This window comes from Ovis canadensis, chromosome 12 (assembly GCF_042477335.2).
Source record: "Ovis canadensis isolate MfBH-ARS-UI-01 breed Bighorn chromosome 12, ARS-UI_OviCan_v2, whole genome shotgun sequence".
NCBI lineage: Eukaryota > Metazoa > Chordata > Mammalia > Artiodactyla > Bovidae > Ovis > Ovis canadensis.
Window position 1 is genome coordinate 33,146,248 of NC_091256.1, and position 17,524 is coordinate 33,163,771.

Below are 17,524 nucleotides of genomic sequence, written 5' to 3' on the forward strand. Positions count from 1 at the left end.
TGGCAAGAATACACAGAATAATTGTACAAAAAAGATCTTCACGACCCAAGGAAACCATATTCTCTAAGACAATGACTTCAGGCTGGTAAGAATGACTTGGTCTGGAGTCTGTACTTCCATATTCCTTTGGTGTACTTCCATATTCATGATGGTGTGATCACTCATCTAGAGCCAGACATCCTGGAATGTGAAGTCAAGTGGGCCTTAGAAAGCATCACTACGAACTAAGCTAGCGGAGGTGATGGAATTCCAGTTGAGCTATTTCAAATCCTATTGATTAGGTATTCTTATTAGGTACATTTTACAGATAAGAAAACTGATACACATAAACAAATAAGTAATTTCCCTATGGTCACACAATTAGTAAATGGTAGAGCTTGGGTTCAAATCCAGGCAACGTAGTTCTAAAGTCTTCACACTTAGCCACTAGGCTAAACTGCTTGACAAGAACAAGTGATAACGAACAAGGTTCTAAGGAGTTCAAAGAAAGGGATGATTGTATTGCCATAAAAAGAAGACTTCTAACTGAGAAAATATGAATGCTGTGTGTCTCTGACTCTCAGTTATTAAAGCCATTGTGAAGATATAATTTGATAGTCTTTTCCTGAACAATAGTATCTTAGCTACAAGCTTCCCTGGTGGCACTTCCCTGGAGTAAAGAATTTGCCTACAATGCAGGAAACCTGGGTTGGGAAGATCCCTTAGAGAAGGAAACTGCAATCCACTCCAGTATGCTTGCCTGGGAAATACCATGGACAGAGGAGCCTGGCAGTCCATGGAGTTGCAAGAGTCGGACACAACTTAGTGACTAAACAACAACGGAAGTTTAGCTGCTCTCAAACCCACCACAGCCCAGCCACAGATGTCATTCTTGGAGCTGGTGGCTCTGGTTGATCTTAGTATGAGCTGTCACCCAGGAGACTTGCATTCTCAGTGTGGGGGAAGTCTCAGAGTTATAGGGAAGTTTAGATAATGGAGTAGATATCCAAGTGGAACCGAAGATTCCATATAGGACATAAATAAAAATAAAAATTTAAGGGAGCATAAATTAACATATTCTTTGTGGACACACTAGAAAGTGGAAGCAAGGAATTTCTTACATGCCTTGATGCCAGCCCAGGATATATGAGACTTCTCAGAATCAAAGGAATATGGAAGTACAGACTCCAGACCAAGTCATTCTCACCAGCCTGAAATCATTGTCTTAGAGAATATGGTTTCCTTGGGGTTGGGAAAAGTCACTCCCTTAGGTTTAGAATAATTGTACAGTCAGAGTAGGTGATGACAAGCACTTTACATTTGTGTGTGTTAGTCACTGAGTCATCTCTGACTCTTTGCAACCCCACAGACTGCAGCCTGCTGAGATTCTCTGTCCATGGGCTTCTCCAGGAAAGAATACTGGAGTAGATTGCCATTCCCTTCTCCAGAGGATCTTCCTGAACCAGGGGTTGAATCCAGGTCTCCTGTACTGCAGGCAGATTCTTTACCATTTGAGCTACAGGGAAGCCCTACTTTATATTTCAGTCCTTTCGGAAGAGGAAGGATGCGGTCCACTCACTTTCTTCACAGATTAAGACAAGACAGAGCTAGTTGCGACACCAAGTTGTCATCAACAAGAGGAATATAATGTTAGATATGTCTTTCTGAGACAGCTTCCTAATGCTCTGCTTGTTCCCCAAAAGACATGGGAAACATGATCTCAGCAGTAAGGGGAACGGGTTAGTTTAAAAGGAAGCCGAGACCCAGAGCTACCTGTGTTAGTGAGATGGACACACATCAAGTGTTTATCAAGCACATTCTGAATGCCCACTACATGCTGGGCATAATGCTAGTCTCTCATGGGAGAATTTCCTGCAGGTCATATGGAAGGGTCTGTCATATGGCAAAGAGTCATGGGAATAAGACAGATCCTAGTCTCTAGATCTGGTAAACAAATTCAAGAAAAAAACAAAGTAGATCATTCTTCTGAAGGATCTCCTTGAACATTGATTAAAATCCCATGATAAGGTTAAGAAAAGAATAAAAGGATTTTTCTCTCCCTCAACAAGATAGGATAACCTTTCAAAGCAAATCCTAAACATAAAATTGACAAAAGATCTCTCAAAAAATATGCAACAAAAGTAGCTTTCAGCAGGAATATCATCACATATATAAAATGAAATGTGAGTTATTCACTATCAAGAAAGTTCAAAGCCCTTCAGATGAATTTGTTTGAACTGTTGAACAGCAAAATAAATATGATGGGTGGTCTGGTTCAGGCACCTGTCCAAGTCCAGTGGCATTACATTTTCATAGCACCAATACTTAAAAGCCTCCTCCTTGTTGCATCAACAGCAGTGCATGGGATCATCTCCAGAATGCATGGCAACCAACATGTTATACAAACACAGTTGCTTCATGAGCTAGACTCTGTCATTTTCCAGGAAATGCAACTAAGCAAATAAAAAAGGGATTTGCCTGGTACAACTCAAAGCTCTACTACTTGAAATACATTACATGGACTTGAGGGGTAAGAATTTATCTCATGGATAGTCAGGATACTTTGCAAAAGCATGAACATCATTTTCAGGCTCAAAAGGCAGAGAAGAGGCTAAAATGCAAGTTTTCTGACTTTTAAACCAGTGTATTTTCCATTCCACAGGATGCCTCTCAGTTCAATTTTCCGTATCACTAAAGCCTGGAATAGAGTTACTGAATATCCACCAACGTTTTTCCCCTCTTTTTAATATTTAAGGTGTGGCCAATAGGTCATATAGATTTGAGTGCACACCTCTGCCATTAACTTGCTGTACTAAACAAGTCAGCTAACTTCACGCAAGTCCATTTTTCTAGCCTATAACTATATCGACTAAATTGAAGGGGTTTTGAAAGAATTGGAAGAAGATTCTACCAAGTACCATGTAAGTATGTTTGTATTAATAACAATAATCTCCCTGAAGTTGAGGATTATGTAAACACTTGTTCAATTTAAGTACCTTGCATAGAGTAGTAAGAGTAATGGAACATTATTAAACACTTGCTATGTGTCAGGCACTGCTCTAAATACTTTACTCATATAAACTGATGGACTCTTTACCACAAGCCTACGAAGGAGTTCTTTTTCTTCTCATTCTGCATGTATAATATCTGAGGCTCAGAGAGGTAAGTGGAGGAACTGAGACTCCAGGCCCAGAATCTCTATTTCATGGCCACTAATGCACAGCATGTTTGACAAAATGTACAGCACTGGACCAGTGACCAGCAAACCTGCACTTATCCCTATTCTACTTTAGGGACGTCCTAGCCGGAGCTTAGAACCAAACACATGCTTAATAAAACACTTGCTGAACTCACTTGAGCAACATGGTCTTTCACAAGTCTGTGTCTCCTGCTTTAGCCACCTACCTCAGTGACCTGTGTGAGTTTCAAAGAGAAAACACATTTCATACAAGTGTTAAGAGGCTACCTGATGGCTCAGCAGGTAAAGAATCTGCCTGCAATGCAGGAAACACAGGAGATGCAGGTTTGATCCCTGGGTCAGGAAGACCCCCTGGAGGAGGCAATAGCAACCCACTCCAGTATTCTTGCCTGAAAAATTCCATGAACAGAGGAGCTTGGTGGACTACAGTCCAAAGAATCACAAAGAGTTGGACACAATTAATCGACTACGCATGCAAGATGCTACTAGCAATATTCGTTAAGAAAGAAATGATAGCCTTGCCTAGATAGCTAGACTGGTCTGCTCCATTATTTTCTTCTTGGTCTAACCCAGTATGTCGTGAATTAGGTTTAGACATCAGAGCAGAAGCTGCTGACTACGTGCCCACGTAGGGAAGAGTGAGGAGACCTTGGAAGACTTTCACAAGGCCAAGGATCTTGCTGCAGCCCATCCAAATTCCATCATAGAACGTGCAAGGCCCAAGGGATGGCTTGACTGCCAGATCACTTCCCGGGCTATATCCTGAGGCCTCCACATTTTTGGCCACTCATCCCAGCAGGCCCTCCCCACTACAGGTGGTCTGGCTGACCATGTTTAATGCAAGCCTGAGACATGACTATTACCACTTATCATGGGTTGAATATTATCCCCCCCAAATTAATGTCTATCCAAAACTTCAGAATATTAGTTTATTTGGAAAAAAGGTCTTACAGATATAACTAGTTAAGGGTCTTAAGATAAAATCCTAGATTTTGGAATCCAATAACTGAGGTCCTTATAAAAGAAAGGAAAGGGAGATTCAGACCCAGAGACAAAGAAACAGAAATGAAGGCCATGACTCACCAAGGACGGTAGGAGCTACCAGATGCTGGAAGAATCAAGAAAGAATGACTCCCGAGAGTCTTAGGAGTGAGGGTGACCCTACTGACACTTCAGTGTCAGACTTCAGGCCTTCAGAACTGTGAGGGAATAAACTTGAGCCTTCTTATGCAATTCAGTTTATGATAATTTCTTAGAATAGCCCTAGAGAACTAATCCACCACTCACTGCTTATTCCATAAAGAATTAGAAAACGTGTTTCAGTGGCTTTAGAATTTATTGAAGAATCAGATTCTAAATCTGGAACTAAATTAAAAAATTTATAAATTGCACTCTATATGGGGAGAAAATTCTACTAATCACATTCCACATGGAAAAAACAGAAGTCACTACCGGGCAACATTTATTTTCACTCTTGATGGTTCAATAATGAGAACAAAATCTAGTTAAGAGTTGAGGGACTTTTTTTCCCTTGTGTAGCATACTTCCCTGTAATTATAAAACAGCATGCTATTAAAAGACATAGTCTATTAAAAAAAAAAAGAACTTAAAGGAAATATATTAGAAAAAATGAATTTCAAAAATATAATAAAATACTGTCATATTTCTGCCATTAAACAACCATTTCCAGAAATATTTTCATTACTCTCAGTTACTACTGATCTATCTAGCCCAGTTTTGCACTTATTACATGGTAAAGTTTATTTAAAATAGTCATTAATCCACATTTTTCCACAACCTAAATAACTAGGAACCATCAAAGATGATATTTTAAAACATATTTTTAACTGGGCTCATTTGTGCATTTTTGACTATTTTGTCCTAGATTATTACCCAAGTGTAACACAGAAGAGACCCTCAAATTTTAACTTAGTAGGAAAAAAAAAAAACCTGTAAAAATTTTATGCTTTTCAATCAAAGGTAGTGCTCCCAGCATGGTGCTCACTATCCATGTGCAGCTGTAACTGAAAAAACTCAAGGTGTGATTAAACAGTCTTTTTCATATAATCCTCCCTTAAAGGTTTTTTAATTGGAACGTGGCCATCATTAACAGAGCCTGTTCACCAGAAGTCTTTGCTCCAAGTGACGAAAGGAGCCACCCAACTTCTGACTCCTTCATGCCAGGCTGATGCCTGCTACTGCCACCTCTCAACAGGGCACTGCTCCATCACACGTCAGTTTTAATAAAGCAAATAACATGATGATAGCTATGTTTATGAGCCTTTGACATCCAGTGGCTTCAGAAGGACCTTATTTTTTTCACAGCATAAACAAGAAGCACTGGGGCAGGTCTTCCTGGATGGAAAACTCTCCTATGCACACATGCCCCCCTCTCTGCGTCTCCACGCCACCCTCCTTTCCAGTTTCCTGAGATCCCTCAGCTGTAGGGCTATTTTCTGGTGTCCTGGCACAGGAACTTGAGGACCACTTGAACTCTTTCTTCCATATGTTCCCTGCCTCTAGTCTGTCACCAAATCCTTTCACTTCTTGACTGAAGCCACCCCCTTTCATGTCATGGTTCCAGCTTCTGTCTCCTGAGCCTGCTCAAGGACACCCTTGGGCACATACACCTCCCCTCTGAGATCCCTTCCACAGCCTCCATCCAGACAAATGTGCCTAAATTACTCGCTTCACGGCATTTCTTTGCTGAATATTTTGTTATGGCTCCCAACTGTTCACTAGATAAAAGTGCTAATCCCCTAACGGGTTTTCAAACTCTTCTATAATGTAATTCAGTGTATCTCTCAGTCTGGCTTGTTCTTGTAAACTCCAGGGCAGCAGTGGCCCTTTCTAGCTGGGGGAAGCATGATGACTCTCTCAGCCTGCCCCCAGTTATTCTTGGATTTTGAGCACAGAATGTCCTCCCTCTTCCCCACTGTTGCGTCAAAAAACAAACAAACAAAAAAACTCTACTCATTCTTACAGATCCTGCTCAGTCTTAACTTCCTCAGGGAGTCTTCTCACACTACTTTACTCCACCTAATAATATTCCACCTCTGAAATAATTAACTCTCAAAGTCCTTAATTATATGTAACTGCCTGTCCTTCCATCTTTCTCAGTCCCTCATTCTCACTAAACTGGCTCAGAGACCTTGCTGGGATCTGTGGGCTTTATCCTCTCGTTATCTTCCCCGTCTAGCTGCCCTTTCTCAGCTTGATGCTGTCCCTACTTACCTTGTGCAGTATGACAGTCTCATCAGTTCAACTGACGGTCCCATCTTCCCTTGACCCTCTGCCTTGCCAACTCCAACACAAGATTAATAAACCGTTCCATTTCTTCGGTTTCTTTTCAGTAGCTACAGGTACAAATTTGATGACAATGTATATCAGCTCCTTTAAATTTTCTATATGCATTTATGACTACTTAGTAATTCTTCCCCATTCTTATACAGCCGCCTTTTCCTTTCTTTTACAGATTTTCTTAAGTTCTATTCTTTTCATTCTTAGAAAATGACCATTATATGGTACAGTCATGCACAGTTTCACAATCCCCACGGTCCAAAGTGCCTATGCTCCTTTCCAGTCTTACAGGGAAGAGCATTCCTACTCTGTGAGGCTCTTCCCATCCTCTTCCATCTTCTTTGAGTTCTTGTCCAAGCCATTGTTCTCCCTCTCCTGGCATCCCTTGTCAACTTGTATAATATGTTCAAATCACCCCCATATTTTCAAATATCCCTTTTTAAAGCTTTGTTTCCCTCTGGATGTGACAAGTAAACTTTTCAAAGACTACACTGGCTGTGTTCACTTTTCCAGTCCAGATTCCCAATCTGAGCAACCTGATGCCTAGCCTCACTGCTTCATGGAAAATGCTGTCAAAAATGTATAAGTGTACATTAGAATACTATTCAACCATTAAAAGGAAGGACAGCCTGCCATTTGTGGACCTTCAAGACATGATATGAAGTGAAATAAGTCAGATAGAGAAAGGCAAACACTGTATTATCTCACTTATGTGTGGAATCTAAAAACAAACACACACACAGGAACAGAGATTAGACTTTTGGTTATCAGAGTTATGAGCAGTGAGGGAACTGAGTGAAGGTGGTCAAAAAGATACCAACTTTGAGCTGTGAATAAGTACTGGGGATGTAATATACAACATGATGACTATAGTTAACACTGCTGTGGACTATATTTAAAAGTTGCTGAGAGAGTAAATCCTAAAAGTTCTTACCATAAGGAAAAAACTTTTGTATCTATATGAGATGATGTATGTTAACTAAACTTATTGTGATAATTATTTTACAGTACATGTAAGTCAGGTCATTAGGCTGTATACCCTAAACTTATATGGTGCTGTATGTCAACTATATCACAATAAAACAAGGGAAAAAAAAAATGTTCCTGGTCACCTGCCTCCTAACTATTAAATCCAATGGCCTCATTTTCATTCAATAGCACCCACAGGTGTTTACCTAAATAACTGTCTCAAAATAACTGCCTTCTTTGCTTTCATGACATTGCTCCATGTTTCCTTCTACCTTCATGATTCCTCATGAGAACTTTTCACCAATTTCTCTTCCCTGGCCTAGTCTTTTAATATGGGTCTTAAAAAAGTGTTTTCCCCTAGTTTCTCTTCCCTCCTACTACCAATTTTCTCTAACAGTAATTTCTTCAATTCCCATGGTCTTATCTGATTCCTTGATATTGATGACTCCCAAAGTTTACTTCCACCCTCAGTCTAAGCTTTAGACACGTTATTTCCAACAGTCACCAACTTCTGTTGACACCTCAAATAACCTGGGCAAAGGGGGACTCATTATCTTTACTCTCGGTCCTTCTACGTTTTTTGCGCTTGTTATTGCTGTGTTTAATCGATCAGTTGTGTCCAACTCTCTACGGCCCCATGGACTGTATGTAGCCCACCAGGCTCCTCTGTCCACGGAATTTTCTAGGCAAGAATACTGGAATAGTTGCCACTTCCTTCTCCAGGGCTTCCCAACCCAGAGATCAAACCAGCATCTCCTGGACTGCAGGCAGATACTTTATGGCTGAGCCACCAGGGAAGACAAAATGTCAATAGCACTGGTAGGCTGCCAGCTATATTCTGAGCACTAAAACAAAGATAATTGACAAGTCTATATTCTTAAAGAACTTATGGTTCCTCTCTATAGCTTAGAGTATTAAGCAGGGTGATGAGAAAAAAATACATTTCAATGCCACCTACTTAATAGTTAGAACCTACTACAACTGACTACAATCCTTCTTGTTTTTACCATTTCAGTGTATGTAATTGTAGATTCAGTAATAGCTTATAGTAGTAACTAACAAACACTGAGATTAATAACAGTGATGGGGAAATGGGTTCGTTCCTGGAAATCATCTGCATTTGCAGAATTTGCTTTTGTTTGTGAGGAAATACTCCAGTGATGGATTTTATTAAATTATGAAATATAAAAATGATAATATGACTGCACATGTAACTGTAGTCTTTGGTTGTGTCCTATAAAGTATATTCAAAATCTTTGGGAAATTTGGGGAAAGTCACTTTTCAGTGACTTATTCATATAATTCCACATTTTAAAAACTATAGTCAGAGTTCCCTCATTTGTCCTATTACTTAATAGTTAGCACATGATTTAGACTGCCTGAATGGTACTTCTCTCAATAGTAGTCATGCTTTTTAGTTTTCTCAGTTAGTATTTGTATTTTTGTCTTTATTTACTACTGTAGTATTATCTGACGCTATATTAGATTATGTATGCTTGACTCCATTGAAGATACTTATTCAACCAAATGATAGAATATTCAGAATGCACTGTACTAAATACTGTGGGTGAGTAAAGGATATATCAAACTTTAGCCCTACCCTTAGGAGTTTACATTTTGTAGGGAGTCAAGAAGTATACATATCTATAATGTAAGGTAAATACTAGTAACTTCTTTAAGAAGGTTTCAGATACCATTTTAGCAAGTTTAGAGGAGAGACATTATATTTCTAGCTATGGAAAATCAGGGAAGGTAAATATAAAATAGATAATCATAGTTACTTAAATGTAATTGGGAATTCCCAGCTACTGGAGCCCAGCAATATCTAGACGCCTTAGAGGAGGGTCCTGAGTTGCTCTGTCGCCTCCCTTCAGTGAAGTCCAGAGTTTCTCTATGGGGATGGAATGTACCCTGACTGCGCATGCTCTTGGCTCTTTCCTTGCTAACCTTGTTCTGGCTCTGGCAGGTGGGTTCTTAGCCCCTGCATTAAGGGATTTCCCCTCATGATAAATGTGGGTCATCTTGCTTTAATGATGTCATTCTTGTGACTTCAGACATTCAAGTAGGCTTATGCACTTGGACATGGTAAGCCTGCACTAGATGTTTGCAGATTGAGTGCTGAAGGAATGGCTGATGAGTGAGAATGAGTGAATGGCCATCAGACAGGAAACAAAATCAACCCAAGAAGATCAATTGCATCCTGATTTCAGTATTGAATGTAAATTACCTAAGAGGACTCAGCCTTACTTTCTGAATGCCATTATAGGTGTTTGATAAATGTTTGTTGTACCTGGTGTTCCTCAAAAACCTCAATGTGTGCATTCATATTATAGCATTTACATTGTTAGGGAAAACTCAGTCTCCTTGTAAAAGGGATAATCCTGTTTCACTACTGGATAAATAGATCATTATTCAGTGTTTCCAACAGCTTTCCTAGAAATGACCCCTTTGGGGTTCAAAAATGGAACAAAAGTGATTAGATTTTATAAATGTTATGCCACTTCTTATTACATATAGTATTCAATAAAAAGAAAATCCCACAAGACTGTTCTGTTTGTCCCAGGGGCCTAATACCATAAAATTTCATTCTTACAGCATCTACATTTTGCCATTTGTTTGTCAAAAATGGGGTGGAGGTAAAAGTATTCTTTTTGCCAGTTTATGTGATGCCATAAAGCAGCATTTTTCATTTTTCAACACTTATTAGCTCAGCTCCCCAGCTGTGCAGCACCACGCCCTGGTGTGAAATTGAGAGCGAGAACTCTGACAAGTTTATATTGGCCTAAATTTATAACTTTTCTTTTAGATGGGGGAAGGGTTGTGTGTGTGTGTGTGTGTGTGTGTGTTTTTAAGAACATTATAATTGTGTGATTTTGTATCACAAAACTTCTATTATGTGGAGTAAATAGCTTATGAGAATGATTTTCAGGATATCATGTTTGGCTCCCCTAAACAAATATAAACAGCTATGTAAATAGAGAAAAAGTGAGGTAGGAAGTTAGTTAACTAGTTAATGAACTGATTGACCCATTTAATCTGGGTGTTTTTATATCCTGCAAAATATATATATAACCTAGTGCCTTGCATGACAAATATGCTAGAAATTGTGAGCCAGTAGAGAAAAATATAAGTTCAAACTGTACTTAAATAGTTGGATTTTACTGTGATTATTCCTATAATCACTTCAAATCTATATTTTCCTTGTTTTTTGGAGAGGAATTTCAAAAGGAACAACTTTAAACTGATTTCACAGAAGGTTGGTATGGTCAGCAGAAAATGGGTTAAAACAATTACTGTAGTATGATGTAGCACATTAAAATGAAATGATTGACGACAAGCTAAAAATTTTAAGATAAACAAACTTAATCCTTGGCTTTTTTTTTTTCCCGGCTCTCACACACACCCTAACACGTGACAAACAAGGGGGAGATTCTTGGAGCATTTTTAAGATCCATCTTGAGTGAGACAGTACAAGTAAACTCAGATAAAGCTTTTTATATTTATGTTGTGTGAAAGGCTTAAAAATCAACACAAAATCAAACTTTCAGTCTTCTATGAAATAATACTTTACACTGAGCGGTAGAGTAGAAGAGCCTTTACAAATCTTATACAAGGCTTGAAAAAATATGGTCATATTCTCCTAGCTATGATTGGTGGTGGCTGGAGTGGGGAGATCCATGCGTTAAGACTTGGATAATGCTCAAGCTGGCACTGATAGTGAATAAGAATGCTTATGTGCAGTCAGAGTAAATCAGAAACAACTTTAATTGGCTTCACAGCTTAGTTTGCGCATGTTTAATACAAAATAACAATGGGGAATCTTCTAAAATAATTTTTAAAATCTAGGGTTTCTTCAATGTAGTGAGTCCTTTTAATCCTAATCCTAATTTTATTCCAGGTGGAAAGCCAGCACACTGGACATTTCAGTTTCAGCAAGCACTTATAAAAGTGACATTAACTTTTATGCCAAGTGAAAAGATTATTCTATAGAAATAAATGAGGCATCTTTAAGAGAACTCACTGAAACCCAAATTCCATCATTTAACATGGCTTTCTTGGGATACAAGGAAACTGCAACAGCAGGCAAATGGGTCTAGGATGCGACCAGTTACATTGAGAAACCCGTTTTAGAGCAGAGGGAACTGCATCTGGAAAGAGGAAGAAATGGTTTTACATACATCACTTGGAACTTTGAACAACAGAAGAAAATAAAAACAATCTCTCAAGTAAAAACCACATGGCCAAAAGTTATGCACTGGTCATCCCAACCAGCCTTTATACATAGACCATATTTTAACTTGGGAAGACACAAAGGACAAGCTAACTTTTAGAAACACCTCAGATCAGAGTTGATTCTTCTTTCTAAATAGAGGAGTGGCATGGTCATGTATGTAACAGGGTAGCTCTGGCAACACAGAAATAACTTAAAGGACACTAATTGGGTAGATTGAAAGAGGCTATAGGGAGAGACTCATTCGGTCCTTCTTAGTAGACTAGGGATAGACAAAGACTACCTGAATTTAGGTAGTGATTTTAAGGATGGAGGTGAGGGCAGATCGGGAAAGCGTAATAGGTTAGGACTGGGTTACCCACTGGAATTGGAGATGAGGTAGAAGACATAATCTAAAAATGACTGCCTGCCGATGTTCTGGTGAAGTTATTCCCAGGTGGTGCTAGTGATAAAGAATCCACCTGCCCATGGAGGAGATGCAAGAAACACAGGTTTGGTCTCTGGGTTGGGAAGATCCCCTGGAGAAGGAAATGGCAACCCACCCAAGTATTCTTGCCTGGGAAATCTCATGGACAGTGGAGCCTGGCAGGCTACAGTCCATGGGGTCACAAGAGTAAGACGAAACAGCAACTAAACCATTGCCACCTAACTTGGCTAAACTTTGGAAGAGAAGATTATATATATATTATTATTATATATTAAATATTAAATATATAATAATATATGCATGTGTGTGTGTATATATATATATATTTAAAAGACTGACTTTATTTTGAGAAGTGGTGAATACTAGATAATTTTAAATTAATGAAACACATGGATATGTGAGTAATCCCTGATTTTGTATCACTTAGTATGAGATTTTTTTCCTCTACTTGAGTTCAAATGACGGCCATCACAATGCAACTTCACTGGACTAGGCACAAAATAACCAAAAGGCTTAAGTGAGCTTAAGTGAATCAACAGCAAAACAGCCAGGCCTGGCAAAAACCCTCTTAGGGATAAAATAAAGCACTTTTTTCAAACAATGTAGGAGGTAGTCAAGACAGCTGAGCAGAGCAGCCTGGGCTGTAGCCATGTGGCATGTGGTGACATCTTTTGAGGACTGGATTTAGTCAACCACAGGTTAAGAAAGAAAATAATTATAAACAATGACAGCCTTAGAGAACAACAGCCATAGCCAAAAATTAAAGTTCTCTCTTCAAAGGACTTCATTTTAAGGTTCAGATCCCCACATTATTGGCATGATTAGCATAACCCTTGAATATAAAGAGAAACCATTTTTCTAACTTGTGACATGGACCACTATAGAAAAGGGGGAAAAAATTACTTGTTTCTTTACAGTACTTGTGTGTCTTTTCTTTCTTTCTTCTTTAGATCATGTGAATCTTTGAAATGAAATCCCTAGAGAGGCTTCTTGAATTGATCCTATTGAAAACGCCCTGGAGATCAGTGGGATGCAGTTAAGAAATGGCTGCCATTAGGTACAAAGAGTCTGGCTGATGTTTTAATGCCACACTCCCTGGTTTTCTTCTTTTCCTTACTCAGAAATGAACAAGCCCCTGAATGATGTGATGAGGGAAACTTGGTGCTTTGTACAATGCACAGCTTATAAGAAAAACTGCATGTGCCTTGTGTTTATGACCAGGGCCATGGGTCAAAATGAGAAATCATGACCTGTGTGAACTGGAATAATCAAGACATTTCATTTGCAGTATGTTTTTATGTTTTCTGGAAGTTTGCTTTAAGACAAGGAATATATTTATTGATAGTTCAGTTTTTTCTCTGGTCTAACGAATGGCTTAAAGACAATGATGAGATTTGAGTCTGTGTGTGTGTGTGTGTTGAAGGAAACACGAAATTTACTTTCTCTAGCCCCATTCTACCAAGTTTTCCCTGAATAAGGGACAAATTGGTGGTAGCTATTACCCCAAGTGGTTTCCAGATGTTAACCATGTGACTGAGCAGAAATGTTCTCTGACTAGAGAGGTAAGTGATGGGAATTGTTAGTATATGTGATGATTTTCATAACCATGAAGCACATTTTTTTGTCTATCAACTCCACCTGCACGATGTAAAAAACCTACATAAATGGGATACTTTTCGTGGAGAAGAGGAAGATTTAAATCTATATAGCATATGTGAATCTTTCTTTTTAAAAACAGGAAATAAACTAACAATGAAAGCTGGTTATTCCTTATCTTTTAAACTTTTTTAGAGCTAAAATTTTATGTTTGTGCTCTATAGAAAGGGGCACACACTCTTATAGTCTATGTTATGACAAGCCTTTTTGATGTCTTACATAGTCTAGTTAAAATTTGCTGCTAAATTGTTTTCAGCTAACATTGAACACTGATGTGCTTTATATTTTTTTGTTAAGAAAAATAAATAATTCACACTTTTGCAAGTGGAAGGTATGTACTTTTTCTGGCTTTCATGAAATTATATTATTACTAGAAGCAAGTGCCAGCTAACTTTATGGGTGGCATTTCTCACAGAGAAGGAAGACATGAATCAATATTTTTATTAGAGTCAACCCACTTGTGTTCATAAACAAAATATTATTAATGTTTTTCCATTTAGACTTCCATGCTAGTAAGAAGAATATACAAATTGTTAGAAGAAAGAAATAAACTACCCGGATAAACAGTTTTTCAAAGACCATCACTGTTGCAAATTGAAGCAAGAAGTTGTGATTTTTGCCAGTGAAAGTTCCAAAAGCTAGTGTTCAGTGTTTTTAAAAATGGAAATTATTAAGTAGATTGCTTATTTCTCTCTTGTGCTTTTCCTAATGACACAGCTGTAGTGAATGATATTTGTGAACATCCTTTGTCTATTACACATTCTATAATAATTGCGTAAATATAAACTAATGGGGAGAATAGGAGAAAAACTTAAACAACAGTTCTATCTCCACATGTGCGGACGTGTGTGCACATGCCCACACACACACACAAATACACAACTGCAGCCTGCCTTCAAGTGAGAGAATCATTGCACAGGTTTTAGCACAGTGGCAACATTAAATGGAAGCTCTTTATTTTTTGACTTAAAAATTACAGCTGTTTATTAAGTCAGAAGTCTAGGCACAGCATGGCTCAGCTGGCTCTTTCCTCTATGATTCAGACATCAAGGTTTTCTCAAGGTTCTGAGGATAAACCTGCTTTGAAACTCATTCAGGCTGTGGGGCAGAGTTCAGTTCCACGTGGTTGTAGCACTGAGTTTCCCAGTTTCTCATCCGCTATTTTCACATTCTGGAGGCTGCCTGCTTTCTCTGGCTTATAGTCCCCAGCCTCCAGCTCGAAAGCCAGCAATGGGGAGTCAAGTCATTCTCAAGCTTTGCATCATCCCTTCTGCATCATCCCTCCACCGGGTCTTTTGCCTTCCTTGTCTGTTTTCAAAGGCTCCTGTGATCACACAGCAACCAGGCTAGACAAGATCTTTATTTTTCCTGGTATTTTAGGGCCATTGTGGGGGACTGGGAAGTGGGAGACAGGAAAGTAAATGGTCAAATGTGCAAATGCGGGGTTTGTGGTGGCCATGCCTACCAGGGGAGCAGGTAGGTGGGGCATTTGGGCTCCATAACGATCAGACAAAGGAAGAGAAGATAGATTTGAAATTTGAAGAATGAATGAGCAAGTAAAGGAGGGGAGAGATATCCCTGGCTGAGAGATCAGAAGGTGAAAAGGGAAAGGGGCCCAGAGTGGGTACAGCACATTGGGAGAACTCTTGCTGTTCTACACGATGAAAAGAGGAGGACAGACTGGTTGTCTCCAGGAATCAACAGGGAAATAAATAGAGGGTGTTCCTGAAGAGTGTTTTGAAAACTGCTTTTGTAAAAGCAAACTTTATATTAGATGTAAAAGTACCTTTGAAAAAAAGAACTGTGAGGAATCTTTTTACTATCAAGGCACTGGGAATAGAAAGATGGAAAAAACCCACTGTGTCGTCCAAAAGGTCAAAGAAATAGATACTCATTGAAATACAAATTATACCATATTTAATTGGTCTGATATATATAGACTTGGAGATGTATGTCATGCTTTCTTAAAATGAAGCATTCCCATAAAAATGACCTCATTTCCTTGTTCTTGCCATGCTCAGATATGCAAGTATCATCTTCCAGAAAAAGAGTTTTCTAAATAGGGTAACTTGATCTTAATAGTTTACAGGGTAGTCCTTTGGACTGCAGAAAGAAGATATTCAAACTTGTTTATATCTTAGTTTCATCCCAAGCTTTCAGATTTCTACTTTTATTTATGTTGCATATGCATATAATGAATTACTAAACAATACATTATATAACATACATAAATATAAGAGATATGCTAAAATCTTTTTAGTGATAGAGTACATATAATGAAAAAAATTCTGGAGACAATCTCTATAGAAGTCAATCATGTTTCTCCCACCAATGAAGCTGGATGATATGGTAGCTAGCACAAGGCAGACAGTGCTAAGGTTTAGCTGAGGATTTAAGCAGAGGCTTCTCATAAGCCCTGCTTGTTGTGAACAGGATTGATATTATCAACATTAATCTCATAAGTAAACACAGAAGAGCATGGAGCACCTGAGGGCCACACTTTTCTAGGGAGTCATTTGGTGGATTCAGAAAACCCCCAAAGTGCACTGGGGTGTGTGTGTCTCCCTTTTACTTGAGGTGGCCCATAACTTTAAGCTGAATCACAATCTCCTAAAAGAGACCAGGACCATCCCTTCTCCAGTATGACCATCACTGTAACAGCCTTGTCACAGGACCACGTCCTGTCTTCACAGGCTGGTTGACCTGTGTGCTCCAATCACATATGCCACATTTTAAGCAACCACCCTTCCTGGATTATGGCTCATCCTTTTCCTTGTCCTTATGACCTAGTTCTTCTTTTCACTCAGGTTCATATCCTAGGTTTGCTTTATTCTCACTACTGAATTTCTTGACAAGGCATTTTGTGATTTTTCAACAAGTTCTGCTTTCCAAGTAAGCTGGAAACCGGTCTTAATATTGTGATCCTGGCTTTGGCCTTGTCTGGTTGTCCACATTTATGGCTCTTCCTGGCTACTGCCAACATGACCAACGTCAGGTATATTTCTACTGGGTTGTAGAGTTTTACCCTTCTTTCATACCTTTTCTTCAAAATATAACTCAATTAAAAGTATAATTCAATTCCAACGAGTAATATTTGGGATTCCATTCTAGGCATCTCAGGAAGATAAGTAAAATAGGTCTTGCAAGTAAAACAGGTCTTGCACCTAAGGAAATTATGGTTTAGAAGGTAACAGGGTTGAGAGGAAAAGTATTTAAATTTAGGTTTTGTACCTCAAACCAAATGCACCTTTCACCACACAACACTGACAATTTGGTCTAAATTAGTTGAAACTGTGTGTGGGTTTGTAGATTTTCAACACTGTTTAATAAAAATGTATCTTTTCACATATATTCTTATATTCTCTTAAACTCTGTGAAGGCAAATGAAACAAAACGCACACAAATGAAAATACGTAATGAGTGCCAAATTAACTTTCTGAATAATCGCTGCCTTAAACTCCTGTTTTGTCCCTTGCATCTATTTACCTAAATAATGACAGTAGCACATAACATACAATTTACCCTCTTAACCATTTTTAAGTGTACAGTTCAGAAGTGCTAAGTATAGTCACATTGCTGTGAAATAAACCTCCAGAGCTTTCTCATCTTTTAAATGTGAAATTCTATACACATGAAGGGTTCCCAGGTGGCGCTACTGGTAAAGAACCTGCCAGCCCACGCAGGAGACATAAGAACTGCAAGTTCCATCCCTGGGTTGGGAAGATCCCCTGGAGAAGGAAATGACACCCCACACCAGTAGTCT

At 38.8% G+C, this 17,524-nt stretch overlaps 1 long non-coding RNA gene across 1 annotated transcript in view; it reads right to left on the reverse strand.

Moving 5' to 3' along the window:
• LOC138416370 (uncharacterized) overlaps nt 1–17,524 on the reverse strand; it is a 50,091-nt gene that overhangs the window by 26,633 nt on the left and 5,934 nt on the right. The window contains exon 2 of the long non-coding RNA XR_011247647.1: nt 6,413–6,534. This is a non-coding gene — a long non-coding RNA (uncharacterized lncRNA). The remainder of the gene's footprint in view (nt 1–6,412; nt 6,535–17,524) is intronic.